This window comes from Bidens hawaiensis, unplaced genomic scaffold, assembly GCF_021521415.1.
Source record: "Bidens hawaiensis isolate Kalapana, Puna unplaced genomic scaffold, B.hawaiensis_p1.1 tig00023634_1, whole genome shotgun sequence".
Taxonomy (NCBI): domain Eukaryota; kingdom Viridiplantae; phylum Streptophyta; class Magnoliopsida; order Asterales; family Asteraceae; genus Bidens; species Bidens hawaiensis.
The window spans coordinates 234,085-257,147 of record NW_027493708.1 but is presented as its reverse complement, the minus strand read 5'-3'; the positions used below and the strand labels follow the sequence as shown (position 1 = coordinate 257,147).

The 23,063-nt window shown below is 33.1% G+C and overlaps 1 pseudogene across 1 annotated transcript; it reads left to right on the top strand.

Moving 5' to 3' along the window:
• The first annotated feature begins 20,508 nt into the window (after positions 1-20,508).
• LOC143567776 (uncharacterized) lies at positions 20,509-22,546 on the top strand (annotated as a pseudogene). Its single transcript, XR_013141468.1, has 4 exons — positions 20,509-20,582; positions 20,648-20,724; positions 20,953-21,163; positions 22,037-22,546. The product of XR_013141468.1 is annotated as an uncharacterized LOC143567776 (transcript).
• Positions 22,547-23,063: the final 517 nt, after the last annotated feature.

The following is a 23,063-nucleotide window of genomic DNA, read 5'->3' as shown; positions in this document are numbered from 1 at the left end:
ATATAGGCCCATTATAGAAAATAAAACAAATAAAAAACTGTGGCTAGAGGTGCACAAATAACCTGTACATGGAAACGGGTTTTTAATACCTGAGTACTCTATACCCGAAATCGAAACCGACTCTACTCGTATGGTATAGATAGGGTATGTCTTTTGAGCTCAATACCCATACCCGAAACCGTATCCAATTTACACTAGTAAATACCCGGAACCGGTCATACTCTATACCCATACCCGATTATACCCGATAACAATTTTCTAATACCCGAAATAATTCATGAGTTTTTATAGTATATTTTTATGTTTACTTCACAACTTTTATGTTTAAGTTTTTTTAAAATGCATATTATTAAGTAAATAATTTGTAATTAAGTGGATTTATGCTTTTTGTAATACAGTTTAATTATTTTTATAAGTTACAAAGCAAATTTAAATTTTAAACAAATTTAAAAATGAATAAAAAAATTACGAATTCAAAACCGGGTATTAATACCCGTTCGTACCCGGGCACATACCCGGTTCCAATACCTGATTATACCCGAACCCGATCATAACCTATCCGGGTACATAGGGTTGACTTTTTCTCCTCAATACCCTACCCGAACCCTACCCGATTTCTCTCAATACCCGATTTTTCAATTCCCGATCATACCCAAAAATCGGTTTCATACCCGAACCTAGGTATTAGAAAAAACCTGATTTGTGCACCTCTAACTGTGGCTATTGAGTACATGGCTAGTCAAACAATTGGGACCCCTTCGTTGTGAGGATTAAAAGAAGGTGGAAAAATTATATGGCAAAGCTTTAAAGCCCCCAACACCACGTCGTGCCGGTAGTGAAGGGGCGGTACGGAAAGGGGCTTCAATGTATTTACTTCTGGCAAAGGAAGAGTGTTGATAAATGATGGGGCCCAAATCTAAATGGGTGGGAGTTTTAAATTATAATTGGGCTTTATGTTAAAGTCCCCACCACCAACGTGACATTTTAACATACACTTTATAGCATCTCTACAACAATCGTCTTAAGCTAACATAATAAATCATGTTTGGTTTGAGCATTATTATTATACAATATATTTCCAAAAATACATCTATATATGATAAAAATCTATGATATATAGAAACTAAAACATAAAAATCCTACGTGTCGCGATGTGATCGCTCCCCCATTTTTCGGAGTCATCAGATTTACTTGATTTTTAAATTGAGGTTTCTCATGCATTTAACCCGAATTCATGGGTATGAGTCTTACCAAACCCAGATATTTCTTAAACGGGTTATAATATCATATTAAATTAAAAATTATTCTCACCAAAGATTTGAAAATCCTATAAAATAGGATATACTAAAATTATTATATGATTTTTTTTAAATATTATTTATAATTAAGAAACAATTTTATAGTAAAAAAGTAAGCGGGTCTTGGGTCTTATCAAGCCCAGATAACTTTTAAACCGGGTTATAACATCTTAGTTATTTGTGAAACTTTCTTATTATCAAACTCTAAGTATATTATAAATTTCATTACAATAAATAAAATTAAACCCAAAAAGTATATAAATATTATAAACGAGTAATGTGAAACAGTCCTCGTAATATGTAGGATAAAAATTAGGTTTCATATTTATAAAATAAAATCATTTTACAAACATAAAAAAGCTTACGGAAAATTAGCAAATAAAGATACCTTAACTCTAATTAAGTTATCAACAAATAGTATAATAGTAAAACTACATAAAGTATAGACGAAATTAATTAAACATCTAGACATTTTTACTCGTAAAAGATAAAATAAATAGAGATTTGTTTCTTTCTTTTCTCCTAAGCTTCCTTGTCCCTTTCATCACATTGTTTAGTTGAAAATATCTAATTATAGGATAAAAATTATTAAAATCTAAAGTAAATAAAAAGTAAACGGTGACACAAACCATCTCTAACACCATATTCAGTAAGTGGTGTTTTTATAATATAGAGAGTAGTTTGTAGTGTCGTGAGCGGAGGACAGATAAAGGCAATAATTTTTCTGTAAATTTGAAATATTACTATTCACCCCTTAAAATTTGTTAATATTTGTTGAAAGTGGTTATGACTGAATGAGAAAGAAAATGTAATAATAAAGATATAAAACTATTATTTAATTGAAAATGAAAGAGAAAATGTAGCATGTTTTAGTGTAATTTTGGATTTGGAGATAGAGAAAGAGATGAGAAATTGAGAATTGTTATAATATAAGCCCTAATTATAATAAAATTATTGGAGTAATATATTAACTTGAAGATAAGAGATTAAAGAAAGGTGAGCATATAAGTTTTCTGGATACAAATCTTCAGTATACACACATGATATTTAAAATACCAAAAAAAAACTGTTTATAGATACAATTGGGGGGGACAAGATTGCATAATTGGTTTGACAAAATGAAAAAGGTGACATCCAAAATCGTCGGTGGTTTACAACACTCCCCCTTGGATGACACCTTTTCAAAACTTCGGGGTCTTGAAGTACTGCCTCATTAAAAACCTTGCTAAAGATAAACCCAATGGGAAAAAGCTTTAGCTAAGAGAAAAAGATTGCAGTATATAGCTCCCCCTCAAGTTGTAGGTCGTTACATCGTCCGTACATGGCACATGCCAATATCATGGACATGTTTTATGAATGTTGCTGTGGGAAGTGCTTTTGTGAAAAGATCAGTTGAGTTGTTGCTGGATTAGACATATCTCATATCAAGCTAATTGCCTTTAATAAGGTCCCGAGTATACTCAAAGTATCTTGGTGGTATATGCTTTGTTCTGTCATTTTTGATATACCCTTCCTTCATTTACGATACACAAGCTGCATTATCTTCATATATAGGAGTTGGAATTCGATCTTTCTCTAGTCCACAAGAAATCAATATGTGTCGTGATGTAGATCTTAACCATACGCATTCTCTTGAATCTTCATGCAATGCAATTACTTCAACATGATTTGAAGATTTTGCAATGAGTGTTCCTTTTTGAGAACGCCATGGAATCGCAGCTCCTCCATTCTTAAATACGTATCCAATTTGAGATTTTGCTTTATAGTATCAGATAAATAACCTGCATCTGCATAACCAACTAACCCTTCTTTTGAATCGTTAGGATAAAATAAACCTAAATCAGCAGTTCCTTTTAGATACCGAAAAATATGTTTAATGTCATTCCAATGTCTTTTAGTAGGGGATGAATTGAATCTTGCCAATAAATTAACTGCAAAAGAAATGTCAGGTCTTGTACAGTTAGTAAGATACATAATTTCTCCAATTGCACTGAGGTATGGTACTTCGGGACCAAGAATCTCTTCATTATCTTCGCAAGGATGAAATGGATCATTGTCAACATTGAGTGATCTAACAACCATCAGTATGCTTAAAGGATTTGCTTTGTCCATATTGAAACGCTTTAAGAGTTTCTCAGTATAAGTTGACTGATGCACAAGTATCCCATTATGCATATGTTCAATTTGTAAACCAAGACAATATTTGTTTTTTCTAAGGACTTTCATTTCAAATTATTTTTTTAAAAGAGCAATCGCTTCATTAATTTCTTTTTGTGTCCCAATTAAATTGAGATCATCAACATACACATCTATGATCACATATCCTGATGTTGTCTTCTTGATGAAGACGCATGGACAAATAAGATTATTTGTGTATCCTTTGCTTATCAAATAATCACTCAAATGGTTGTACCACATCCTTCTAGATTGTTTCAGTCCATACAAGGATCTTTGTAACTTGTTGGAATACATTTCCTTAGGCTTTGAGCTTAATGCTTCAGGGAGTTTAAATCCTTCGGGAATTTTCGTCTAGATGTCACTGTCTAGTGATCCATATAAGTAAGCTGTGACAACATCCATAAGACTCATCTCTATATTTTTAGAGACTGCTAAGCTGATTAAATATCTAAATGTAATAGCATCCATAACAGGAGAATATGTTTCTTCATAGTCAATTCCTGGCCTCTGAGAAAAACCTTGAGCTACAAGTCTTGCTTTATATCTTGTAACTTCATTTTTCTCATTTCGTTTTCTCACAAAAACCCATTTATATCCTACAGGTTTTATTGACTTTGGTGTAATGACAATAGGTCCAAAACCTTTCGATTATTTAGTGTGTTTAATTCAGCTTGTATGGCATCTTTCCATTTGTTCCAATCTTATCGGTTTTTACAATCTACAGATTTTGGTTCAGGGTCATCATTTTCTTCCATGATATCACTTGCCATAGAATAAGAAAATATATCATCAATATTTTCCATTTCATCTCGATCCCACATTATATGTGATTGACCATAGTTGATTGACCATTCCTTATTGGGATAATTTATTTCTTCTTGAGGGAATGTTATATTATTTATTCTTTCCCGATGGAAGGTTTTGTCAATCATTCCTTCCTTAGGGCTAGTATCCTTTTCAGAGCCCTTTCTTTTTCGAGGATTTTTTTACTTTAAACCGATTGGCCTTCCACGTTTTAAACGTTTTTGTGATTCATGAGGTGCATTATTATGGTTTTGCTTGCTTGGAATTTTAACTCGAGCTGGAGCTTTAGCAGCTGGTATATGAGATTTAGTGACCCTGTTTATATTAGTAAATGCATTAGGTAACTGATTGGCAATTTCTTGTAGATGTATTATTTTTTGAACCTCTTCTCACTTTGTTTTGATCTTGGGTCTAGGTGTAATAATGATGGCACACACCATCTCCCCTTAATGTCAGGAATATTGTCTCGTTAAAATGGCAATAAGCAAAACATGTTGTAAATACATCACTTGTTAAAGGTTCAAGGAATCTTATGATGGAAGACGTTTCATATCCAACATATATTTACAACCTTCTTTGGGGACCCATTTTAGTGCGTTGTGGTGGTGCAATAGGAACATACACAACACACCCAAAAATCCTAAGGTGAGAGATGTTTGGCTCATTTCCGGAAACAAGTTGCGTGGGAGAATATTTATGATTCGCACTTGGTCTCACACGAATTAATGATCCCGCATGCCTAATTGCATGACCCCAAATAGAAACAGGGAGTTTTGTCCTCATTATTAATGGTCTAGCTATTAGCTGTAGGCGTTTGATCAACGACTCAGCTAAGCCATTTTGTGTGTGTACATAAGCAACAGGGTGTTCTACAACAATCCCTACAAACATGCAATAATCATCAAAAGCATGTGATGTAAATTCTCCCACATTATCAAGCCTTACTCTTTTAATATTGTAATCGGGAAAATGTGCACGTATTTTGATAATAAAGATATTAGACCATCTGCTGGATGCGTCTATTAAGACCATGAAGTATCTAAATGGTCCGCATGGTGGATGAATTGGTCCACATATGTCAACTTGAATTCTTTCAAGAAACATTGGTGTTTCTTTATCGACTTTTAATGGCGAAGACCTTGTAATTAATTTGCCAAGAGAACAAGATGTACATTGAGAAATTTTATCTATTTTGTGGATCTTTTGATCTTTAAGTGGATGTCCATGTGTATTTTCAATGATCCTTTTTCACATTGTGGATCCTGGATGGCCTAATCTGTCATGCCATAAGTTTATGATACCATAATCACAACAATTTTCTTTGACTGTCATATGTGCTTGAGGCACATTTATATATGTATAATGTAAACCAGAATGGAGCATTGACAGTTTTTCCAATATCTAATCCTTGCTTATGAAATGCAAATATTTTTCATTACTAACAGTCATTGACTGAGTATCATATCCATTATGATATATGTTTTTGAAACTCAACAAATTTCTTGTTGATTTTGGGGAAAATAGAGCATTTTCTATTTTGAGCTTTGTATCATTTGGTAATGTTAAATTAGCTTTTCCCACTCCTTCTATCAAGTTTGTAGGACCTGATATTGTATTGATGATCCCTTCTGTCGGTTTCAGTTTATGAAAATATTTTTTAGATATAAGTATAGTATGCGTGGCTCCACTATCCACTATACATATATGTTCTTCATTTGTTTGATCTTGTGCTCTAGTGATTTTCATTTTAAATCTTGAAATATTAAGAAAAATAATAAGTGTATGACGAAGACATTATGATATTTTAATAAGAATTTTATTTAATTGAAAAACAAACAGTACATGAAGGGAACTACATAATTAAAGATAATGAGAAACACACTTAATTATTGCATATAATTATTGTCGTCAAGCAACATTTGTTTCAGAGTTTCACATCAAAGTCTGCAATGCTCAGCTCAACATTGATATCATCAAAGTTATCAACATGGTTCACTTCTTTCTCTTTTCCTTTGAGAGAGGCTTGGTATAGTTCACACAGATGTGGAGCTATGCGACAATCCTTTGACCGGTGGTTTGTACTTCCACATCTAAAACATGAAGTTCCATTGTTTTCGGACCTACCAGCTTCATTCCATATACCATGTTGGTTGGAATTGTTTTTTTGTGGGACATGGTAATTATTGGCTCTCTGGCAACGACCACGACCGTAAGAATTAGTGTTCCATTTAAATGAATGGTTACGACCATTAAAATGCTTTTTGTTAAAATGACCATGACCACGTCCACGGCCTCGTTCACGACCTTGTTCCCATTTATGACCAGAATTTTTATGAGAATTTTTTTGAGCAACATTTGCTTCTGGTATTGCTAATAAACCTGTGGGACGAGATTGATGATTTTTCATCAATAATTCATTAATTTTTTCTGCTACAAGGAGTAATGCATTTAGATTAGAGTATCTTCTAAAATTCTGGAATCGATAATGTGTTTGCAAGTTTATATTTGTTGCATGTAATGTGGAGAAAGTTTTCTCCAACATATCTCCCTCAGTAACGGTTTGCCCACAAAATCAGAGCGTTGAGCATATTCTGAACAAAGCAGAGGTGTACTCATTTGCTTTTTTGAAATCTTGGAACCTGAGATTGTTCCATTCATCTCTAGCAGTGGGAAGTAGAACTTCCCTTTGATGATCAAATATGCTTTTTAAATCTTCCCACAAAATGCATGGATCCTCACAATTTGAATACTCAAGTTGTAACATCTCGTCAATGTGTTTGTGGAGGAAGACATCGGCTTTTGCCTTATATTGATCATCTCAATTATTTCCCTCTGTTATCGTATTCAAAACACCCATTGATTTTAGATGTCGTTTAACATGTGTCGTCCACGACATATAATTATCTCCGGTGATATTAAGAGCCGGAAATTCAAGTTTTGCGATGTTTGCCATTTTAATACTAAACACAAATAAGATAAATATTAGGATTACATACTTATTAAAATTGAAAGAAAATACAAAGGTAGAGCTATAAATAGATCAAGAAAAAAGAAGAGATTAAACTCTCTAGATGGGAGATTACAAATCATGAATAATAAGATTATCAGCATTATGGTAGTTAACATTAAAACTGGAGAAATCATCTTTCCAAATATTATCTTGAGTATTCCCGAGAAGAAAATTTTTGTATTTGTGAAAGATTTGAGATTGATAATTGGTTATTTATAGTTGAAAATTTATAACCGTTTTACAACTGTTATATTACCGTTTTATAACGGTAATATTACCGTTTGTGTGTGTGTGTGTATAATATTACTTATTTTATAGTAAGATAATAAATAAGATATTAGATAAAGTTTATTTCATAAAATATATAATTAGTATGCACAATAATAAGAATAGAATTGTTAGTGTAAATAAATCTAACTTCTAAATGAAATATTAGTGTGCATATATAAATAAAAGTTAGAATAGTTATTAAATTTTAATAACAATGTTTATACACATTATTGCTATTACTTAGTATATGTATATGCATATATATATATATATTTCCAATGTACATAATTAAAGAAGTGTTTATGATGCTTATGTGGATACCTTTGTGCCTATTACCTTTCTTGATTAGGATATAAGCGGCTCGTGCTGATAATGTGTTATAATATTAGCCCTAATTATAACAAGATTATTGGAGTAATATATAAACTTGAAGATAAGAGAATAAAGAAAGGTGAGCATATAAGTTTTCTGGATATAAATCTTCATTATACACACATGGTATTTACAATACCAAAACAACTGTTTATAGATACAATTGGGGGGACAAGATTGCATAATTGGTTTGACAAAATGAAAAAGGTGACATCCAAATTCGTCAGTGGTTTACAACAAGAATGCTTTTAATCAATACTTTTTATAGAAGGGGCTGATATTACTGAAATACGTTTTGGTTGGATCATTCCAAACCAGTTTTTGAAGAGCTTGTTTTGACCTTTGTCATCACCAGTTACCCTGATCTGGTCTAACTTTCGAGTTTTAAACCCATGTCTCTTAATCAACTCCAGTCTAGGCTTTGTTTTTTTTTTGTAACCATTGTATATACTGCATAATTATCTCTCTTTTATTATCCTAGTTTAGGCTTTTAGTTTGAAGTTAGATTTGAGCTTTTATTTCCAGCCTTGACTTAAAAGTACAAAATATGCTTTTGATGAATACATTGTTGTTGCTTTGATCATGTGACGAATCGAAATCAAACCTTGTAATTGTAGATTCTATTCTAGCCTTTTCCCGAACAAGCCATGAATATGGTACTTAGCTCGTCCATTTGGTTATGTCTAGTGTTTTTAGAATCAGACTATATAGTGAAGCGATCATCTAACCCTGTTAATTGATCTGAATGGATTTAAAAAGCGGATGATTAACTAATTTAACATTTTAAAATTTTGTTGAAGGTTTGTTTAAAAAAAACTTAGTTTTTCTCACATTTTAGCTTTTAAAAATCTAAATTTACATGTGATTCCATTGTTTTTTTAAGACTGCCAACTTATTGTTACTAGAATATCTAGTCTTTTTACTTCAGTTTTGCTATTCATCTTCATTTTCTCGTTTGAACCGGTGAACAAGCGTGCATCACTTAACTACTGTTAAGTGTTAACAAGCGTGAATCATGTGAAACAAACCTATTATCAATTAATCTCACCCAAAAAATGCTAGCACAATTAAACTCACCACATAATAAAACCTAGCTCAACATCAGCACATGAGACGAGCGGTTCAATTTTGGCACATGTCGATTCAGACCAATTTAAGCTAGTTCAAACAAGTTTTACGTGTTGCGTTTAACTACATATGTCATAAACCGACCCTCACACACTCCGTTTTCATGTGCAAATTATTACTCGTTGTCTCCATATACGCATAAATGCATATGTAGAAAAAGAAGCAAACCTTATGGTACTTTGTTGAGAAAGGGTGATCAAGCGTCGGTTTATTAGACATATGAACACAATCGATTATCGTCACCATGGCTATGCTTGGACTAACTAATTTTTCAATTTGCTTTAGGAAATCAGTTAGGTAATTAGGGATGTTCAAAACCGGATATCTGGAGTTTGGGATATACAAAACTTTGGATATCCGAACATTTCGGAAAGTGAATTTCACTATCGGAGTCTGAATCCGAAATCAGATAACGAATATCCGAATTTTGAAAACAAAATTACTTAAAAAAATTTATAGAATTATTTTTAAAAATATTTCATATATCCTAAATATCCGAAAAATTGCCCAAAATATCCGTGAAAGTTATCTTAAACTTATAATTAATATTTATTATATAACAAATTAAAAAACTTATTTCGGATAATTCAAAATATCCTAAATAACCTAAAATTTTCCAAACCAGTATCCGATTCTGAATCTGAAAAATCATATATATGAGATTCTCAGATAATTCAAATATGGATACTTCGAATACGGATTCGGATTCATATTTTTTTGAACATCCCTAAGCTAACATATTGCACAAGAATAGTCATCTTAATTTATTAACTTTTAAAAAGTGGTGATTGCTGATCAACAAAGCGTTGTTGGAGTCTTTATACTAGAAAAATGTATGATAGATACGCAACAATGACCATTTTGGAAATTGGAATGAATCGTCTTCATATATATGATGTGTTTCATAATCATGTAGGTTTGTATGTATAACTAGAATGAATCATGTAAAAAGTGTTTTCCTTCATAGAGTTTAAATCAATATCGTACTCGTACCGAAATGCAGTTAGACTGGGGACCGAGTATCATACCAAATTTCATGGTACGGGTACGGGTATTTCGATACAATACCCGCTTTTGTACCACCTTGTTTTTTTTCAAATAGCCACTAAACTTGGTATTGGTACCGGTACGGATAACAAGTAGGCTGAATTGGTGTGGGTATCGGTACTCGGCGGGTACCAAATTGGTATGGGTACCGTTACAGTATTGGCATTCAACAAACTATAATACCAAAACCGTAATACCACAACCAAAACATAATATTCTAAAACCAAAAACCCATAATACCAAAGTAAACCATAATTTGACAAAATAAAGAACTAAATCAATCTTAATAAATCCTTACCAAAATAAACCAAATATAAAAAGACATAATTATCCCTAGACTTCATCTCAAAGGGCAGCAGCACCAAACAGGTTCCAATCATTGACTCTAAATGCAGCCACCACTTGCTTAAAAACATCAGCCATCGGAGTGTGTCCCGACTCTGCAGCAGGCACGGTTAAACCAGCTTCAACCGATCTTGCACTTTCACTAGACGGGCTACAACCACAACACAAACAAACCACCAACGTATCGCGACAACTGCCATTTTAGTGAAAAACCTTTTAGCAAAGAATTTTTGTTGTGATTCACAAGCTTGAATCTCCATATTGTATTTATAAAATATATGTTAACTTATAATTTTATTATCAAAAATTCATGAATGTTTCAATCATTAATTATAAATTATTATATTTTCAATTTAATACTTATCATTAGTCAAAAAATTTTCTAAACGCAACCCCAAGTTTCCAAACACTTGTATTCCACCTCAACCTACCACCTTAAACCAACCATCCTTACACTTCAAAAGTTTTCCCACACAATCAAATCTTTCCTCAATATGAACAAAACCTATCAAACCCACTATCCTGATACTTCGAAGACACCGACAAACACATCCACAAATGCCTCGAAACATATACAAACCAAACTTTACCTAACCATGACTCAAATTCTTCGACCCATGCTATGTCAAATCACAAACCATGTCACCACACCGTTACCCATCCAACCATAGGGTTCGATATCAAAATAATAACCCAAACACTCCATGCAAAATACATGTATAAACAAAATCTCAACCCAAACTAGTCAAGGTCGCCTTGCCCAACCCATCAACTTAACCCGAAACCAAATAAGAAAACCTCATCCAAATAGCCCAACCACTACTCACACTAGTCATCTAAGCCTAACCCGCTCAAACAAATTAAACTCAACAAACCCCATCAACCAAACTCAAGAAAACCCAACTACGCAAGCCAACTGAAACACACTCACTCTTCACCAAATTTCCCAAACCACTCACCATTTGAAGCCTAAAATCCCTCCATACACATGCAAGCTTCATTTCTCCCTTAATGTTTTTTTATATATATACAACTAGTGTATTTATAACGACCTCATGTGTTCAAATAATCATTTTTAAATTATAAACTCTTTCAAGGATGATGATTTACGTATTTTACTCATATTTTATAAATCATCTTTGTAGAATATAATATTGTCATGACAATAAAATTTTATTATAAGGAATTGTTTTCAAAGATTATTAAGCGATTATATGCGTTTTTAAGGATTATAAATACTGTCACTTAAGGTGATAATCTCATAATGATTTTATAAATACGAGGTTTCATTTTGAATGTTGAATTCGAGCTTTATTCAATAACAAATTTCAACTTTCATCATTTTGCATAAACTCAACAATCACGACTTTACAAAATCTTTTTGGGACACTAATAAATGTTTCATACATTAAATGTTGTAACATGAGTTTAGTTCGACAACGGTTTATGCAAATTTTACTCCTTATTATTATTACAAGAATCATTTCTTTCATGATTTATTATCGTCGCGACAGCTTTACGTATGCTAAATACCTTAAACAGTTTAACTTACAATATTTTCATTTGATAGCAATTTAAATGTCTCTCTAGCTACGCGTTACCGCGAAGCCTTGTTATTATATACATTTTCTTGGAAACAATAAAACAACTTTACTTGAGACTTCATTTTTGATTTTATTCTTATATTTTCAGAGAGTATATGATACGCGACTTAAATATTTCGTTATTTCTCCGAGTCTCACTTTTATTGTGATTTTCTTTTCAATTGATGAGATGTTTCGATGGTAATTTTATGCACATGAGATTTCATTGTGGTGTTTTGATTATTCATGACATAATCCAAGCTATTCAATAACAATTTGTGTACTACTTTCAAAGCCTCATCTTCGCTAAAAATTTCGTTTATATTTAAACGTTATTTTCATGACTGTGTGTTCATGTTTGGGTATTTTACTTTGAAAGTAAAACACAATTCTATGCATTTTGCCACATCATTTCATTCATTCAATCAACGGCCTATGTGTGGTTGTCCGCAAGTTTTAGCGCTATTAGAAACCGTTACTATAATCATGATTATGTAAATGGTTTCACAATAGAAGCCATATTCACATTTTATCATGTTTCATCAATTCGTTTGCTAATCAAAATTCTGTTTATTTTATTTTTAGTTTGATACATGTATACATCACCCCATAGAACTCCCAAAATTCTCATGTTATCACATTTCACGCAATCATATCCCCAAATACTTATAACCTCCAGTTTGTTCACTTGTGAAACTCATCTTACGATGTTATTGGTAATGGTATCGTTGTTTATCCCAACCTCATGTACTCACTTATTGGATTTTTCCTCGTTTACACTTATCGGAGTCCTCATTATCGGGTTTCATTTATCGATTTTATTTAGCACCTCAATTTATAAACATTGACGTTTGATGACTTTTGACTTCAAATCTCATTTCATATTGTTTACCCTAAATTTTATTTTATTTATTCGATCGTCTTTACTCATTTTAAACCAAATTGTCATTTTCACCTTGGTTTACATCTTAAGATTTTAGCTGCTTCAATTATTTATCCCATTCTTCCTTCTTATTTAAAAGCCAACCTCAAAAATTTTTCAACCGTTAGTATTGGTTTGTCAGTGTTGGTAAAAAAATCCAACAGATTTTAAATACGTTTCTAATGTTTAAATTTCAAAATAAATATGTCTTTTTAAACCACACAATGGGACAAACCATGTGTACCATACGACAATCTAAATAATTATGGGTGCACACTTAATTATCGAAATCCTCGTATGGAAGCCATAGTAAGTACGCTTGTGTGCGATAACTCAGACCCGAGAATGACAGCTGAAAAACGGTAGAAATGCGAGTTATGATAAGGGCATGGTGGATACGCCGATGGTACATCCTATATATAAGTGTCTTTATTATGATCCTCATTTGTGACGTTTTTCGGGTCATGCAAGGATTTGACGTTATTCTTTTTTTTTCATGCAATTTCTTTACTAAAAACGACATTCGTTAGTAATTATCTCTTTATTTTAATTTCGGGACGAAATTTCCAAAAGTTGGGGATACTGTGACATTCGTCAATTTCGGGTCAATCGTGTATTCGTTTTTGTATTTGCTTTTATGTTGTAAACCGACCCGATTTATATTCCGAACATTACAATTATAAAAAATATTGGATTTTATGTTACTAAATCATTCCCGCTTGTTCAATTTGAAGGACATATACTTGTATATGTTTGGTCATGTCATCTATTCGTAGACTCACATGATAGCCATTTACCTAAAGACTGAAAGCATCCGGAGTGATGCGTTGTGTTTTTTAATATTGTGCTTAAAACTATGTTGGTCATTCTAAGCTTGAGGGACATGTATTTACATATATGTTTGGTCCGGTTAACCACTTGTGAACATACGGGATGGCCATTCACCTGAGAACTAAGAGTGAGCGGGGAGACTGAGTCTTAAACTGTCTTCTGTAATTCTCTGGGAAGTGATATGATTATTCAGTTAACAACTTTCTAGAAGTTTTAAAATATTTTCAAATAAAAATTCATCAAACCTTTAGAAAATGATAGAAAAATTGTTTTTGTGTGCCAAACGGGTGAAGTTATTAAGCTTAAAAGGCTCTAGAACAGTCATTGATTTGTATGGTAGCTTTCCATAATGCGTAAAAGTTGAAGTGATATAAACTAAATATGCTAAACTTACTGTGGAGAGTCATTTTGAAGAAATGTGCATGTCTCTATATACATCTCTCCGAAGGATAGGCAGAAAAGCAATTACCCAGTCATACACGAGCCCATTAGTGTTTTGATCACCAAGAATATTATGTTACTAAGTTATTGCTTAAGTTATAAAAAAATAATAAATAATAAAAAAATAGATTATTGTGTTAATAAAAAAAATTCGTATTTCAAAAGCTTAAAGGGTCAAACTAGAACTACAAGGGTGGAGCATTCAAATAAGTCCTAAACACTCTGAATGAAAGGCATGTGAGTTCGGATGGCTTGTAAGTCCAACGTTCAACCTTAAAGCTTAAAATTCTGTTTAATTATCTATAAAAATCTTTTGATCAAGCACTAGGGGTTGGAGTCAAATTGGGGTGATCTAGGAAAAGCCAAATACGCTTTGAGAAGAGATAGGAGGCACCACAGGTCCATGAGTGATGTCCATCTAAGCTTTATGCCTAACTAAATTTAAATCATATCACTGATGCAATGAAAATCATGCTAAGTTTGTTATACCTGCTATCAACCTGTTTCTTTATGTCATAATAACGCTGAACATGAATCTTTGTGAAAGCACCTTAATCAATAAGATTCCATGTTCGGATCTTTTCATAAAGGCGGCAGTTTTATCAAAAACTGAGATTTGATCCCAAATTTTTGCCAAATTACAGGAAGACCGGGTGATTAAATTTGTTTTATTTGTTGTTTTTGGTTTTATTTTAGTTTTTGATTGCTCTTGTCGAAACAAATGTGTTAAGTTTTAGCTTTTGTCTTCAGCTCATGAAATTTGATATCGGTTATTGTGTTATAGTTGGTTTAGCTGGTATGATCTCATTTCAAGTTTTTTTTCAATAAAATAAAAAAAATACAAATTACAAAATTATGTCTGTCTTATTTTGTTTTATTTAATTGTTTTCAATATATTTTGGTTGATCTTTCTATCAAAGTTGATTGTTCTTTCAAGACTGATTTCTTGCAACGGAAGCATATGAAGTATCTGATATACAAATTGGATGATTCTGTCAAAAAGGGGGAGATGGTAGAGTATTGGATGCATATGCTGAAGATGCTGATCATGTTCTAGTAAAGATTCTGAAGGTTTTGAAAGCATCAGTCTAAGGGGGAGATTGTTGGGTCACGATTTGGTTAGACTGACGCATATCAAAAGGCCACGACGTGGTCAAGACAAAAGAGAAATAATTTAGAAGAGTCGAAGTATTATACAAGATAGAACTTACGGCTTGGAGCATGTAATACCGAAATCCATAGGGATTTCGGTTTGCATGGGTTAGCAATACAAAAAGCATGTTTAATCATTTTAGTGTTAGTGGTTGTTGAGCAGAACTAGAGATCTCTCTCACACTTCGATAGCCATCACATCCAGAGAGCATAATATTCTGTGTGAATCGGTTTATGTATTTGACGATTTATTTGATAATAGAATCGTATGCATTGAAACCATAGTACTTTGTGTTTATTATATTTATATTGTTCTTCTACATCGTTCTTGAATCATCACGGTGTTAGGATTCCGCATTAACATCGTGTTCGAGTTGATATCATATTGTAAGATCCTCCACGGGACTTACAACCCTAATAACCCGCTTTAGTTAACTTAAGCAGCCCACAGTGCATGATAACCCAATTTACTTCCCCCTAACATTAATGCTTATACGATTGATTTTGAATCTAAAGTTTACTACCAAATCTAGTTCTTTGCTTGATAACTTATCAAAAGATTAGATAAAGTTTCTTGTATAGTAACTATCTCTTCATATTATATCATTAACTTAATCTACAATTCAACATTGTTTCGACTGGTTTCTGAACACTATTAATCAATTCGGCCTATTCCAGAAAAATAGAATCTCAAAGCTTCGATTTTAGTAAGATTGGCTTTGTTATTCAAAAAGGGTTACGATCCAGCTTGTTGTCCATTTACCCGTTTACCTGCCACTTTATTGTAAACGCTTTTGTAGTAACTAATACAACAATTTAATATCGGAATCTCATAACCTTTCCACTACGAATTTTTATGGATAGTTTTAATACTTATAATACTATTCTACTATATAAAGTCTTCAATTATTTAAATGTATTCTTTTAGGTGGTCCATATATTTTTTTTTAATCTTCATCCTCGTTCAACACTTATCACCTAGAGCTAGAGCAACAGCAACGTCAGTAGTTAACTACGTTTAATTGTTTATAGACAAGAGTTACGTGACAACATGATCGTATTTAACTGGCATATTTTTAGGGCAATCAATCCGAAACAAGCATACTTGGTGGAGAATTTATTTATAAATTTTATAAACAGAAACTGCTTGAGGGTACTTAAAGTAACCAGACTAACTCATATAACCCAACCCGACAAACCCGAAACCCGATTAACCTGAACCCGACAAACCCGAACCTTAATAGGGTCGAGTTGCGGGTTAGTTTTTTTTTTTTGAAAAACCAAATAACCCGACCCGATTAGCCCGAAACCCGATCGGGTTGACCCGATGAACACGCTACCCCTATCTATTGGGGTTTGAGGCTAAATTTCATGGTCTATTTTAACAAAAAGTTGATCAAACTTGATTATTTTTGTAATTATCCCAAGTTTATATTTAATAAAAAAATTGATATCTCCTACTAATAATAATAATAATAATAATAATAATAATAATAATAATAATAATAATAATAATAATAATAATAATAATAATAATAATAATAATAATAATAATCTAGTAAAAAGCTAAAAAAAATAAACTAGATGGTAAATGAAACGATCATAAACCATTGCGTTTGCGTGAAGGCAACGGTAATTTATTTGGCGACTATATATATCTACAATTATATCACATACGAATTAAACCTTAACCCTAAAACGCCCTTGTTAAGTTTAAGTTTCATTCAAGATCGTTCGAAATTACCAACGTTAATCTTGCTTTCATCTTCATCCATCTGTCATTACTTCCGGTACGCTACGTTTTTCATTAGTTTTCTGTTGAACCCAATATCCAAAACTGTTGCTGGAATACTTCCTTCGTATTTACTTTCGATCGTCTTCTAAATATATATATATATATATATATATATATATATGTATATGTTGTTATTGATACAGTAGTGATTCAATGGCGGCTTCATTTACCGACAACAACTACTGTGTGACTGCAACCAAATTCAAATGGATACCGAGACGTGTTCTTGCAAAGCGTGATTTCCCGGATGCCTTTTATGATGGCGTCACTAATGAATCTTGGAACGACCCAACATTTAAAAGACACAAGGTTTCTGATCATGTTCCAGAAGATGATGATCAAGCCGACAAAGAAATCTTTGATGACTTCATCCCTCTTGAAGAAACTGATGATGTGTCCGGTGAAAGTTGCAGCCTTGAAGAGCAAGTTTCGGATGATGGCATTATACCGCGGTTCGTTAACTGTGAAAGAAGCGGTTCAAATACTTTCGACGAAGAAGTTGGTGACTCGAGCGCTTATACCGACCCGGGTATTGGATGTTATTTTTCGGGATATGCATCGGATGCGGAGAGCGCTTGTTGTTGAAGATATGAAGGAAATCAAGAAAACATATATATGCTCGACTTATATAATTCATGCGGCTTGAGGAGGTTGTTTTGTTAGAATTACTTACTTTTATGATTTTTTCTTGTAACCACTACATTAGTCTGATGATATTATAAAAGTGTTTGGGTTGAGCATACAACATGTGATTTAGATATTGTTACTAGGATGACATTTATGAGGTTTGCTTAATTGCTTAAACACTTATTATCATAACTTTCTATCAAGCCACAATGTTAATATTGATTCAAGCAGGCATAGATATATAATGAAAGATACAACTCTAATATAAAATTTACTTTCAAAAGCCATTTTCCTTTAACACGATTTACAGATAATTCTATATTTATAAGAAAAATAATTTCTATTTTGGGTTAAGTCTAAACAATTTTCAGTATTTTGTTAGTTCGATGTTAAAAAAAGATGAAAGTGATAATTACTTGAGTGATTAACTGATTAGTGATTACTAATATATGTCACAAGCACAAATCTGAGTTAATCAAGCTTGTCAAATGTCAAGAATGAAAATAAAAAACTGAAGAGATAGCCCTAGAGGTGCACAAATCGGGTTTTTTAAATACCCGGGTTCGGGTATACAATCATGTCCGGGTATAACCGGGTACGGGTATGACTGGGTATTGGTAATAATCGGGTCGGGCTTGGGTAGGGTATTGTCTCTAAAAACCATAACCTATGCATCGGGTTCGGGTCGGGTATGGAACCGGGTATTCTAAAACAAGGTATTTGAGTACCCTATTATAAGGTATTGAAAAAACCTTATTTAGTGTTTTTTTCGGGATTTTTCCAGGTATTTTTCGGGTATAAATTGGATCTTTTTAAAAGTTTGCACTTTTTAGGGGTATTTTCGGGTATTTTTAAGGTATCTTTTGGGGTATACATCGGGTATTTGAAATACCCGGTTCCGGGTATGGAACGGGTTTGGGTTTTCGGGTATTACCGGGCACAAATCGGATCCGGTTCGGGTTCGGGTTTTAGTGCCAAAATGCATACCCTATCTGTACCCTACGGGTAGGGTCGGGTACGGGTTCGGGTATTAGAAAAACCGGTTCCGGGTTTTTATTTCGGGTCCGGTTCCGGGTTCGGGTTTTTTTTTCACCTCTAGTAGCCCTCTTGAACACACTAGCCCAATCTTGCAAAGCCCAAAACAGCTACGAGCACAAGCTTTAATTTGATCCAACAGTAACTAAGCCCATAGCAGCTACAAGCCCATATCATTTGAACTCCATTCCTCTCACATAAAGCCATAAAGGTGGGGAAAAAAAATCCGAACCCGGAAAAAAGAAACTTGGAATCAGGTTTTTTTATACCTGAGTTTTTATAACCCAATTGAAAGAAGAAACCTATTAATGTAACACAATATTTGAATACATAAAAAAGAATATTAATAAAAACGTTATATTATTATATGATGATAATTAAGATTTGTTATCGGTTCGAATATCGATAATTGTTCTCACACTCTGATTTGTTTTGAGGTTCGAATGAAGAGCTTGATCCACACATATGACAATGAGTTAATCTCATATATCTTTGTTTTTATTACACATGAACACTCTAGTACTTTCGCTTAATTTCGACCATTAAGAACATCTCACTTCGAATTATTCGTGAAATCTTTAAGTCCATAACGAGAAATTTAACCTTTGGAAGAGAAGTTGGGGGGCGAAAGTATGCAACGGCATTTTATGAAAAACATGGTTTTTAATTTTAGGTTTTTGGTATTGTATGTTATTACGATAAGATCGGAAAAGCTATAAGGAGGTCAAATATAAAAAGTTTTCTCAACACAATTCAAAATTCAATTTAATTATACCCCGCTCCCAAATAATAACATTTATAGTATTCTGTTAGAAATCTTGTATTAATAATCAACATAAATAATGAAACAATCAACACAGTAAACCGGGTTTGTGTTTAACACAATTCCCTTAAACAGATTCTCGGTCTGTTTTCAGTGTACTCCGGTTCGAAACAGAATCGGTGTTCTGCCGGACTCCGACATTCGCCTGAAACGAAATCGGAAATAACACTGTTGCAATATGAAGAAATGAAGTGTGCTTTGTTTTTTGTGTATGTTGACTAGAATCTGGTCATGGTATTTATAACCAAGAGTCAATAATCATTAATGTTACTGACTAGACCAACATAAAAATCGTCTCACGCGGGCTCGGGTTTTCGGAGTTGCATTCGAGTTCGATGGATTTCTAGTCCAGAAACCCAAATATGCACCCCACCCCCTGCGCGCGCGTAGAATTTATGGTAAAACATATCATAAAGAATACAAATGGGTGTAAAATCACTACCTTATAAACCATTCAATATTTTGTTCCCAAACCGATATAAGACAAACCTTTACCACTTCCGCCGCTTCTTTCATTCACACACTTAAAACTTCAACTTATTATTCATCGTCTTCTTCATCAGTCACTAGTTCCTCTTTAAGGTAAACCTATATCTCTAATTTATGATTTAAACATTCAAATTGTTCCTTTACAATTTCACCTCAATATTATCCACCTGTAACGATTTATTTTGCCATCTAATTTTGTGTATATATAAAAAGACATGAACTTGTCTGTCAAGATTTAATTACAGTTAAAACCCCCCTTTGTTTATACTTTATTATCTTGATAATAATAATAATAATAATAATAATAATAATAATAATAATAATAATAATAATAATATGTGAAGTTAATAGCTGGTGAACTTGCTGCCCGCCCTTATGCCGAATCTTCTCTGTGAGTCCAGAACTCCGATTACTTCATCGAAACGTAAATCGGTAAGAAGTTAAATTATTTTGAATTATACATGTTACCGTTGTTGCGTAATGTGTGTTCTTTACAGGTTTTCTTGCGCGAATGGTGGCTGATAAAGGTTGACGCTGAATCCCAATTGGGCGTTGGAGGTTTCGTTAACCGAGAGTAAGTAAGGATAAATTATAACAAGTTCATCCTTAAGTTAAGTTTGATGATCGAGTAGGATGCCTTAGTTTTAGTTTAGGGTTTATGTTTGTAGACAAATTTCTCTTCATAGAATACATTTATGCTATAACAAAAACATTTCCATCTAAATAAATGTATCATGAAATTATTTACAAAATAAACTCATTTTGCACCGAGAGCTTTATACTATGATATTCCTTAATACAGGACGTTAACAACACGGGGAATGCGACTTTTGGGGTCTGCATCAACCGGGAAGAGTCATAATAATATTGAAGATGGAATTCAAGTTTATGCTTCTGCAGCAATTGCCAAGAGGCATGATAACAACACTCTTGAAGCAGTTGATGGCGTCATTATCATGATTAGCGGTTGCATAAATAAGTCACGCACACTCTCTCACGCCTTCTCACCCGAGGTATCATTAACCCTTCTTGGCTTATACTTCCTTGAAAATTAGAGGTTGCAAAACGGACATATGGATAGAAAAAGGTGATTGTGTCAGCCCAATCCGACTATATCTTCCGGTAGTAGTTTCAACCTGAGCCCTTTTTGACCCATTACTGAACCCGCCCAACCCCCATCTCTAAACAAACTGAATGCTTAGTGAACCACGGTTGAAAGTCCGTTTATTTAGTTAAATGTTTAAATGAACAAACATGGAGAACTTTATTTGTTTTATTTAGTTAAACTAACAGCACATGCCTCCTTTGCGAACGTTTGTTCATTTATGTTCGCTAATGTCCGTTTAAACACTCGTTCATGGATGTTCATTTGTTTCTGTTCAAATATGTTTGTTAGTTTACCTGTGTTTTAGTTCGTCCATTTATACTCTTTTAAGATCATTGTTCTAATTAAAATTTAGTCTAATTCAATGAAAATTAAAATATCCCCTCTTAACAGTTCAGTCAAGTTTTATTATCTTTTAAGGCCCAACAGATTGATCTTTACATTTACTTTTATTGGTGTTCGCTCAGTTATCTTCTTTGATTTGATTGTATTCGTTTATACCATAAATGAACGCGGACAGACTATTGTTCTTAACAAACGAACATGAACATGCCCTGTTCGTGTTCGTTTACAAGCTTATTACCACCTCAACGAAATCTACGTAATTTAAATAAGATAATTCTTTTAATCAGAAGGATTTAGGATATCATAACTGATAACACTTTAGGCAACTTTTAAACGGTTTTGTTTTAGCCAATTTGTATGTTTTATCTGTTTATGAAGACTTGACCCGTTTTCATACAAATATGTGGAGATTGCAATCTTTAATGAATATTTACAGGTTTGTGACGGTTTTCTTTCTGGGTTTCCGTGTAACTGGGAAGATTATGCTTCTAAATCTTTCCATGATAAATGTTCCAATACAACAAACCAATCATTGCATGTTTCTTTTGATGATCTTCCAATCACTCGGGTATGAGATTTATTGATGTCACAAACTGAATCTCGTGCTGCAATGAGTATTATTTTCAGAGATATCCTCAAACATACTGAGAAAATTATTCATCAAAATGTTCCATCAACCGAGAAGAATTCTGTAGAAACTGAAATCGATTATAAACAAGATGACGTTGTTTCATTGTCGAATGACTTAAATTCAACCAAGAAGATAACTGAAGAAGGTTCTAAGATTCCAGCTGATTCACACTTGGAAAGCTGCGCAGAAACTGAAAATGGTGGCTTTATGTCGGGTAAAGTATGCAAGAAGAAGAAAACGAAAGAAAAACTGCTTAAGGAGTTACCAAGAAGGTATCAACTAAGATCAATGAGAAAAAGAAAACACTTAAATTAGTGGGCATGTTTTTTGAGCATTGGATGTTCATTGTATCTCTAACCATTCTATTTGTATTAAGTGAAGAAAACAACTGGCAAATTCGCATCTAAATAGTTTTGTATATGCTATTGATTAAGGTGATTGATTTTAAACTTCCAACCGTTAAGGTTTCGTTGCATGCTTGGAGATTCATTATTGGTTTCGTTTAAGGCGGTTTCCCTTGGATTACGATTTGCCCCGTGTTGTTCGAGTGTTGTGTTAACATGTTGAGTGATTCATTGAGCTAACTCTTCTTGTGAAGATGGTAATCTGGCTCCTTGATTTATTGTGGTTCATCTTGTTTTAGATGCCATGGTTTCTTTTATGTAACATAAAAAAATGATTAGTTTTGTAAACCACATATATATATATAGCCTAAAGATCATCATTAATATATAACAATTATAATTCATACATAAAACATCCATAACCGGGGGTACCCCTACAAAATTAGACAAAATGAAAGGTGTAATACATACTACACCGTAAAATGTTT